Here is a 9,539-nt window from a genome sequence, read left to right as displayed (position 1 = left end):
TCATTTTTCTACATGTTGCTGTCCAGCTCTCCCAACACCACCTGTTGAAGAGGCTGTCTTTTTTCCATTGGACACTCTTTCCTGCTTTGTCAAAGATTAATTGGCCATATACTTGTGGGTCCAGTTCTGGGTTCTCTATTCTATTCCATTGGTCCATGTGTCTGTTTTTGTGCCAGTACCATACTGTCTTGATGATGACGACAGCTTTGCAGTAGAGGCTAAAGTCTGGGATTGTGATGCCTCCCGTTTTGGTTTTCTTCTTCAATATTACTTTGGTTATTCGGGTTTTTCTGTGGTTCCACATGAATTTTAAGATAGTTTGTTCTAGCTTTGAGAAGAATGCTGGTGCAACTGGGTGGCTCAGTCAGTTGAGTGCCTTTACTTTAAAGTCCAGTTTGTCCGATATAAGTATGGCTGCTCTGGCTTTCTTTTGACTTCCAGTCACATGATAGATATTTCTCCATCCCCTTACTTTCAATCTGAAGGTGTCTTTAGGTCTAAAATGAGTCTCTTGTAGGGGTTCCTGGGTGGCTCAGTCGGTTAAGCATCCGACTTCAGCTCAGGTCATGATCTCACGGTTCATGGGTTCGAGCCCCGCATCAGGCTCTGTGCTGACAGCTCAGAGCCTGGAGCCTGCTTCAGATTCTGTGTCTCCATCACCCTCTCTGCTCTTTTTCTCTGTCTTTCAAAAATAAATAAAATGTTTAAGAAAATGAGTCTCTTTTAGACAGAAAATAGATGGATTTTTAAAAAATCCATTCTGCCTTGTTTTTTATTGGAGCATTTAGTACATTTCCACTCATTGTTCTTATTGAAAAATATGGGTTTAGAGTCATTGTGTTCTCTGTAGGTTTCATGCTTGTAGTTGTGTCTCTGGTATCTTGTGTTCCTTGCAACATTTTCCTCATAGAGTCCCTCTTAGGATTTCCTGTAGGGCTGGTTTGGTGATGATGAATTCATTCAATTTTTGTTTGGGAAAACCTTAATCTCTCCTTCTATTTTGAATGACAGGCTTGCAGGATAAAGGACTCTTGGTTGCATATTTTTCCTGTTCATTGCTTTGAAGATTTCCTGCCCTTCCTTTCTGGCCTGCCAAGTTTCAGTAGATAGGTCTGTAACCACTCTGATAGGTTTCCCTTTGTATGTTAGGGCCTTTTTATCCCTAGCTGCTTTCAGAATTTTCTCTTTATCCTTATATTTTGCCGGTTTCCTCATGATATGTCTTGCTGAAGGTCAATTCAAGTTATGCCTGAAGGGAGTTCTCTGTGCCTCTTGGGTTTCAAAGTCTATTCCTTTCCCAGACTGAGGAAATTCTCAGCTGTAAAAGGTCCTTCAGGACCTTTCTCTCTTTCTTCTTCTTCAGGAATTCCTATGATACGAATATTGTTCTATTTGACTGTATCACTCAGTTCTCGAATTCTTTCATGCTCTGGGATCTGTTTATCTCTCTTTTTCTCAGCTTACTTTTTTTCTATAACTGTGTCCTCACCTATTCTCCTCTCTGCCTCTTCAGTCCGTGCAGTGGCCATCTCCATTTTATTTTGCACCCCACATATAGCATTTTTTAATTCATCACATCTATTTTTAAGGTCCATAGTCTTTGTAGCAATAGTTTCTCTGATGTCTTCCATGCCTTTTTCAAGCCCAGTGATTAATTTTATGACAATTCTTCTAAATTCTTGCTCAGTTATGTTGCTTATGTCTGTTTTGAGCAATTATATAGCTGTTTTTCTTCTTGGAATTCCTTTAGAGGAGAGGTTTTGCGTTTCATCATTTTGGCTAGACAGAAAGCTGTCTCTTGTCAGTTTTAAAAGCTTGTTTTGCACTCTGCCCCTGTAAGCATTGCTATATTAAAGGAGGCTCATTGACTGTCCAGGGCCTGTTGTTTCAAGAAGTGTTCTTTCAATGGTGTCCCTTGGTCACTCTTGTTGTACCTTTGATTATTTTATTTCCCTACTCATAGTGATATTTGGGACTCTCCACCATGTATGCTTTGGCTTGTTTCTTGAGGTAGCCCTGAAAAGGAAAACAGACAGATAAACACACAGGAAACAAAAGTACTCAAATGCACAGACAATTCAATCAAACTAGAAAACCAGAAGAGAAAAGAAAAAAGGGGCGGGGGAGGGCAAAAAAAAACCCCAAAAGACAAAGGACAGTCTAAAAGCATAAAACCAGAAATTCCAGCTACAAATAAAGAGCAGAGTGGAGGCAGTGTTGACGCAAGAGTATATACAAAGAGAGAAGTGACAGGGGTGAGGAGGAAGCGAAGTTGAACATTGGCCAGGCAGAGAGACTAAAAGTCTTAATTAAGCTAGAGAAAAGGAGAATATGATAGAAAGCAAGGAGGATAAAAATGAAGATAATGTTACTCAAATAACCTATATAGTCTGATTATTTCATAGAGAGAGAGAAAGGAAGTTAGAGGCAGAGGTGTAGAATATGCATCAAGAGAATAGATTAAATGTAACTGTTTAAGCAAACCAATCACCAGATTGCCCAGTCAAGCAGAGGGGAGAGATAAAAATGAGATGAGGGAAAATATATCTGAATAGCAAGAATTGATCACTGCAATGCATCAGTGTGGTTTTGCCCCAGGATCCAGTAAAAAAAAAAAAAAAAAAAAAGCCAACTCTCCAGCGCGGATGGGTGTGGTTTAGTATAGGCAGGTCTCACCTCCACCTGGGTCCACAGGCCACTCCCTGAGGCCCCGCCTTGGTGGTTGTGGGGAGAAAAATGTTGGCGCCCCAGTCCGTTCTCAAACAGAGTGTTGCAATTCACTCTTTTGGGTCCAATCTCCCTGTGCAGGGGGTGTAGCCATGGTGGGCCGACTTGTATTTCTCAAGCCCTGCCTTGTTTCCGGATTTTTGTCTGTGCACTTTAAAGATTCCACCCAAAATGTCCTCCCACAGGCTGATAGGCTTCTTAGTGGGGAATTGAGTAGGGGGAGTAGGGGAGAAGTTTGTCCGGGTGCTGCCTGGGATCTGGGCACCTAACCCAAGGAAACTGCCACAGCTAGAGAAAAAAATATCTCTTGCTGAATGCCTTGGAGTTACAGATTGGATAATAGGATCCCTCTCCTTCCGGGGCCGAGGTTTTTCTCTCCTCCAGAGACAGTTTATAGCAGTCTCAGCCGCTCTTTCTCTTCCCCTCATCTCTCCATGGCTCTCCTTGGAGGGGAGCTCTCTCCCCTCCTTGCCTCTGGTTCCCAGGCTAGTTTTTATCTTGCTCAGTTCACAATCACGCACCTATGAGGCTGTCTTCTTAGTGGACTCTGTTTCTTTTCTCCCCATACTCTTGCAGTTCAGTGTCTTATGGCTTCAGTCCTTCCTGGTTTTAGAGATGCAGGCTGGTGAAAACGTATGGAGCCATCTACATCTCTGATCACCTTGCTGTGATCCAATTAGTAAATTTTAGATGAAGTATTCCAACTGTACTTGACATGATTTGGTGAGGAGAAAATGATTTTCTGTCCTGTGTCTCCCAACACCCATGAAGGTATCTTTCTGACTCAAACCAGGAGTGGGAATAGCGGAAGTTTATGCTTTTTCCTCTTAATAAATTCCTCATCTGTCATTTTGACTTCATGCAATTGCTCTAAAAATGAATTTTAAACCACAAATCAAGGAGCTATCAAAAAATTTTTACAAGTCTGGGAAAGGGTCTCTCCTCTTAGAAAACAGAAGGGTCCTCAATGCAGATAGAGCCACCACACAGGGTCAATATGGAGGTGGGTGAGAATGCATGTGGGTCAGTCCTGAGCTAAGGGTCACACCTGATGGTGCAGGTGATGGGATTTGGGGCAGTGGGAGGACAGTGGTGGCAGGAGAAAGTCCTCACGTGGGACTGAAGGCGGTGTCTTCACTTCCTCCACAGTTTCTGTAAAACCCAAGGAAGGAAGAGCCTGGGGCAGCACAGGCTTGGTCCCCTCTTCACAAAGCCTCAGACAGTCCTTCAGGATGTGAGGACACCTCATCCAGGAAGCCAGAGGAGGCACAACCCCTGTGGCCCATACAGGCTGCCTGTACCTAAGGGAAAAGGAATTTCCACATGACTGCGTTATCTGAGATAGCTGTGTCCTCTCTCTTGTGACATGTGATTACATCTGGGGTCCATGTGAAGTATAATGACACCTTAAAGCTTTATTATCTAGTATAATATGTCAGTACAGACCCCATAAGTCAGTATAGCTCTCCACTGTTCAGTATGATATGCAGATACTGAGGACAGAGAACCTGTTGGAATCTCCCACCGTGCAGGGGCCAAGCCAGACCATGGAGGGCTCTTGACCTTGAGGCCTGATGTACACCTGCTCAGAGAGCCAATGAGAGTAAATGTCAGGGCAGGGACAGCAAGTTTGTGTCTCAATTACTCATTTATCTGTGTAACAACGAATTACTACCAGTTGTCCTCCTGTCATGGAAAGTGACACAGAAATGGTGAGCCTTGTCTTGGCACAGGGTTTGTCTGATTCTCAGGGTGGCCATGTCTCCAAGTAGGATCCTCAGAATCAGCCAGAGTTTCCTACAAGTCCCTCGCTATCTTTATATATATCAAGCTTGGGCTCCTGGCTTGGCTTCTGCTGGTTCCAAGATGCATATTCATTCATGAGCTTATCTAGAGTGCAGGGGGTCTTGTGTCTGGCCAGGGTTACTGACATAGGCAGAGTCTGGTTTGTGTTGTAAGAGACACAGAGCCTGTATGAGTGGAGAGGAAAGGGAGCTGAAGGAAGATCCATTCCCTCTAGGCTTTCTCAGCTGACTCAGGGTTTGGGCCAGACCCAGCTCAGGTCCAATGGAGGTCAGCTTGTGGGCTGAGGCTGGGACAACACCTGTTCAGAGAGTGAAGAGAAGGAGAGGGGTCTAGGTCATGAAGAAAATGTCCCAGAGCTGTGTCTCCTGAGACCCCACAGATAGGCAGGGTTCCCTGGCCCTGTTACTCTCCAAGAGCATGGCCTGCCTAGGTCTAATATCAGATAAGCCTGCCCTGACTACCTGAGGAAGCAGCTGAGGTGGTCAGAAGACAGAGAATCCAGAGAACCAAAAAGGATGGGTCCTACCACAAGCCCACACCCTCAGCCCCACAACCTGCTCTCCTAGGCCAAGGGAGATCTTATACAACATTGGGGGCTCCATGGAGGGTCCTGCCACAGCTCTGACCTGCAGCGGTTACCACAAGCTCAGCTTCTACTGGCGTCGGAGCCCTCTCTTCTCTGCCCAACATCAGTTCAGAAGGGGCATGTCCTCCTATGGGGCAGGGAGGCCTACAGTTTATCAGACCATGGCATGAGCTGGGCAAGGCTGAGATTCCATGTTCTACAGACTCTTTGGTGTCAGACCCGAATCCATGCATTCCTGGGTGTCTGTGGAAGCTGGGTCCTGGGGCCGGCACTCCATGGAACTGAGTGCAGCATGCACCGGGGGAGGAGCCCAGGAGCAGGGACCCGTCCTGGCTCCCACACTGACCAAGCTCCAGACTGGGTACCATTCATCTTCCCAATTTGAAGATCACTCAGGGTGAATATTTTACAAGGGGCTGAGAGGTGCCTATACTCACCCCCTGGCCCACACATTGTGATGTTTCTCATTCTCAGAAGCCTGAGAGGCAGGGACAGTTCAGGCCCCCATTGTGTGGATGACACCATGACCTTTCATATGGGTATCTCTGCACAGTCCCAGAAAGCAGTATGTCAGAATTCCAGTAATTTCTGCCATGTGTCTTGTACACGGAATGTATATAGACTGAGTAAGACCTGTGAATTTCTCCTCTTGAGTGTAGTTTTCTGGAGCCCTGACTCTGTCCCTGACAGTCTCTGACTAGTGCTTGGTATAGAGCAGAGCACATAGCAGGGGCCTAACACTGTTGTAGGAATGAGCCAACATCAACCATAACCTCTGAGTCTAAACATGAGCGTCATGGTTATAGTCACGTGCCTTACTTCCCCCTCACAGACACATGAGATAATAAGTCACGTGGCTAATTAACAATCTAACTAATCACATAATGAAAGCAACAATTATTTGTGAGAGTCTAGGAGAATAGGCTGAATCAGACATGATGTGCTCACTGAGAGAGGGGAAGAGAAAGCATGTGGAGTCCAGGTGATGGGTCAGGAAAGGGTCTCTAAGCACACACAGAGGTGGGCTGCTTCCCTGCTGGAGGGGCTGGAGGAAGCTGGATGGGGCCGACCCTTCTCCTGCCTGAATGGAGCTGCAGACTTTTCCTGGGTATCCAGGAAGTGATGTGAAATTGGCACTCGCAGGAGGAGGCACTGGGTCTGAGTTCCTGTCCCATCCCAAAGAACATTCTGCAGTGTCCAGTGTGAGTTACCTCCATGCACAGTGCATATTCAGTCAGCATGTCAGGGCCCCTCACAGGACTGAACTAAGTATGAGGAGGAGTACTAATTAGATCCTAGTCTTGGTGTAAAGAGCATTGCAACAAGGAGTATGCAGGGTCCTGAGGGAATATTCAGCACTGGACTGTCACTTAGTCCTTGGGCCTGACTGGACACCATGAGGAAGTACTTTGAGCAGAGAGGGAAGCATGATTTACTGGCAACAGCTAAGCATGGATACCCCAGCAAGGGATGTGGGGCAGGGAGCCAGGTGAAGTATGTATGAGGGGGCAGAACAGGATTTATTAGAAGGTATGAAGATCTTCGATGGCTAGAGCCCCGGGCTATATTCATCCTATTCAGGGCTCCAGAGTTGGGGGTTATGACAGCCTTAGACTTGCTTTGAAGCCCAGAGATGCTTAGAGGTCAGGCTGCCAGAGTCGAAGCCTGGGGTCTCAGAGGTGTGATTCCTGACCCCACCCTTGGCCATGTGGGGCTGTGCCAAGAACTGTTAGTAGCAGGAGACACAATTATATTCCCAGTGTCACTGCTGCCTCAGCACAGGAGATGGTGATTGTCATGTAGAGACCCTAGATACTTAGGGAGGCTGAGTTAGGACAGACTAGTTACAGTCCTGATGGAAGGGAGCAAATGGAAAAGCAGGGGTACAGGGCTCCATCCCCAGAGACCCTGGGTGGGAGAGGGCAGGGCACTTTTGCCTTGCACTGTGCCTCCCTGTGGGCCTCTCACCTGTGCTGGGAGCAGCAGAGAGCAAGAGTAAGGCCATGCAGAGTGTGATCCTGGGAGGATCAGTACCAGAGGCCCACCTGGGAGCTGTTCCACATGCAGATGCCTGGGCCCTACCTAGGTCTGCTGCACCTGCATTTGCATCTTGTGAAGTGCCCCTAGGCCATCCCCTTGGGGGACAGGGTGCTCACCCAGTTTCACAGTTTCTGCTGTAGACCACCATGGAAAATTTCCCTTCCTCTGATGGTCTCCCCATGTCTTTTCTGGCCACCTGGGTCTTGGAGCTTAACTGTCCTGTCCCGGTCAACTAGCTTGATTCAGATTCTAGAACCTGTAATGATGTGGAAAACATAGGTAAGACTAGTCTTTTTCACCAGCGCCATGGAATGATCAAATTCCCAGTATTATATTGACTGCACTGCACTGGTGGTAGAGAATGTACCATGGCCCCTCCTACCTCATCCTGGGAGTGAGTCATCAGGTAAAGAGGGGGCACTGGAAGGGATGACTCATGAGGATTATCAAGGAAAAAGAGTTTCTACTACACACCTGGGGTGAGTATGTATGGATTCAGGAGATCTGCTAATTTTCCTTGGGTCTGTGATCACCATCACACTCAGGCTCTCTTTCCTGTTAACACCCAGGCCCAGACATCAGGGAAGCCTAGTTCTGGAAGCCCTAAATCCACTCCTGATTCTTCCTGTGCAGAGATGCCTGGAGAATTATGTAGGGCCAGTATCTGAGGACCTTAGATCTGGGGACCTGGACCAGACCTGCTCATTGTCCACAGGCCTGGAGAAGATGTGACACAGACTGGAAAGGAGTTTGCGTCTCGCTTCACCATCTGCCTGTGTCACTGTGAGCATCATTACTGCTGTCCCATACCTGACAGTAATAGTCAGCCTCGTCCTCAGCCCGGGCCCCATTGATGGTCAGGGTGGCCGTGTTCCCTGAGCTGGTGCCTGAGAATCGGTCAGGGATTCCTGAGGGCCGGTTGCTGCTGTAATTGATGACCAGCATGGGGGCCTAGCCTGACTTCTGCTGGTACCAGTGAACATGTTTCCTTCTAATGTTTCCTTCATAAGTGATTCTGGCCGTCTGTCCCAGGGTCACAGACACTGATGGGGGCTGAGTCAGCACAAAGGAGGCCACAGAACCTCAAGAGAGAAGATGGGAGGTGGGTTTCTAGCTTTGGTTTCATTCTCAGGACACTCTCATCTGCCTGGCTGAGCTCCAGGGATGCTCTGGGCTCCCCTTTCCTCAGCCCTTTGGACTCATGGGCCTGGCTTGCCTATGGAGGCTTTAAACAAGAGACCACCATCATTGATCTCTGGGTAGAGGCAGCCACTCAGGACCACAGAGTGAGTGAGCACAGTGGGAAGATTTCAACTCTCCAGTTTTTCATTAGTGTCCACCCCTCTCATCTCCCCACTCTCACCAGGCAGCCCTCTTCTGAACTCAGGCTTGTCTCCGAACCTTGCTCCTGGGGTGGGTGTGAACCAGGGCACAGCACCTGTGCAGTAAGCCAGGAGGCCGAGGAGGAGAGGGGTCCAGGCCATGGTGGAGATGCCCTGATTCTGCTCCTGAGGTCCTGAGGCTGGGCAGGGTTCCTTTCAGGCCATCTTATCCCCTTGCTGGAGAGACCTGCTGTTCATGCAAATCAGCTGTGGCTGGGGACTGCTGCTGAGAAGCTGTGTGGTTTCAGAGAGAAGCTCAGTCCCAAGGGGCAAGGAGAGGCCAGGAGACCCACCCTCAGCCCAGGGTACTGTGCTTTTTTTACTTTCTGGTCCCACGGTTGAATGTGACTTTTCAATACCAGATTCTGTCCTGTCTTTGCTCTTGGGAGACCTTAGGAAGCTTAAGTCAGTGCAGTGTTATACCCCAGATCACTATTTGTAAGCATCAAACCTGAACAAAATTCTTCTCTTTCTATGGGGTATAAGAACTTGGGGTTCTTATGAATCCTTGAATTGCTGAAACTTTCTGACCATGGGGGAGGCTCCTGGGACAAGTCACAGATGCTGTGCTCGGTATTCCCAGAGTTCACGCTCCCAGGCACATCCCCAGCTTGTGAAATGTTTGACAATGACTGAGTTTAGCAGGAATGGCCTGGGCTGGGGAGGGATGAAGCCCTGGACCCATGCTAGAGACAGGAGCACATTCTATAGGAGATGGATCTGAGAGACACTGAAGCAGAATTTTACATCCATGTTAAAGGTGATACAGCAAAAACCTACATCTTCTCTCAGGTGTCAGGTCACAGTGACTAACATTCTTTGCATCTTAGAATCCCTGATGCCCAGGGAAACACAAATCAAAACCACACTGAGATACCACCTCACACCAGTCAGAGTGGCTAAAATGAACAAATCAAGAGACTACAGATGTTGGAGAGAGTGTGGAGAGATGGGCACCCTCTTACACTGTTGGAGGCAATGTAAACTGGTGCAGTAAC

The 9,539-nt window shown here is 47.7% G+C and overlaps 1 protein-coding gene, 1 pseudogene and 1 gene segment (V, D, J or C); all 3 read right to left on the bottom strand.

Annotated features, from left to right (window-relative positions):
* The window catches only part of LOC115277674, a 47,463-nt pseudogene extending 38,820 nt beyond the window's left edge, over positions 1–8,643 (bottom strand).
* Positions 1–9,539, bottom strand: part of LOC115277666 — an 869,742-nt gene that overhangs the window by 71,907 nt on the left and 788,296 nt on the right.
* LOC115277665 (immunoglobulin lambda-1 light chain-like) overlaps positions 1–9,539 on the bottom strand; it is a 653,789-nt gene that overhangs the window by 45,755 nt on the left and 598,495 nt on the right. The window lies entirely within an intron of this gene.

This window comes from Suricata suricatta, chromosome 14 (genome assembly GCF_006229205.1).
Source record: "Suricata suricatta isolate VVHF042 chromosome 14, meerkat_22Aug2017_6uvM2_HiC, whole genome shotgun sequence".
Lineage (NCBI taxonomy): Eukaryota > Metazoa > Chordata > Mammalia > Carnivora > Herpestidae > Suricata > Suricata suricatta.
Note: the sequence above shows the minus strand (reverse complement) of the source record. Positions and strands in the feature narration are given on the sequence as shown.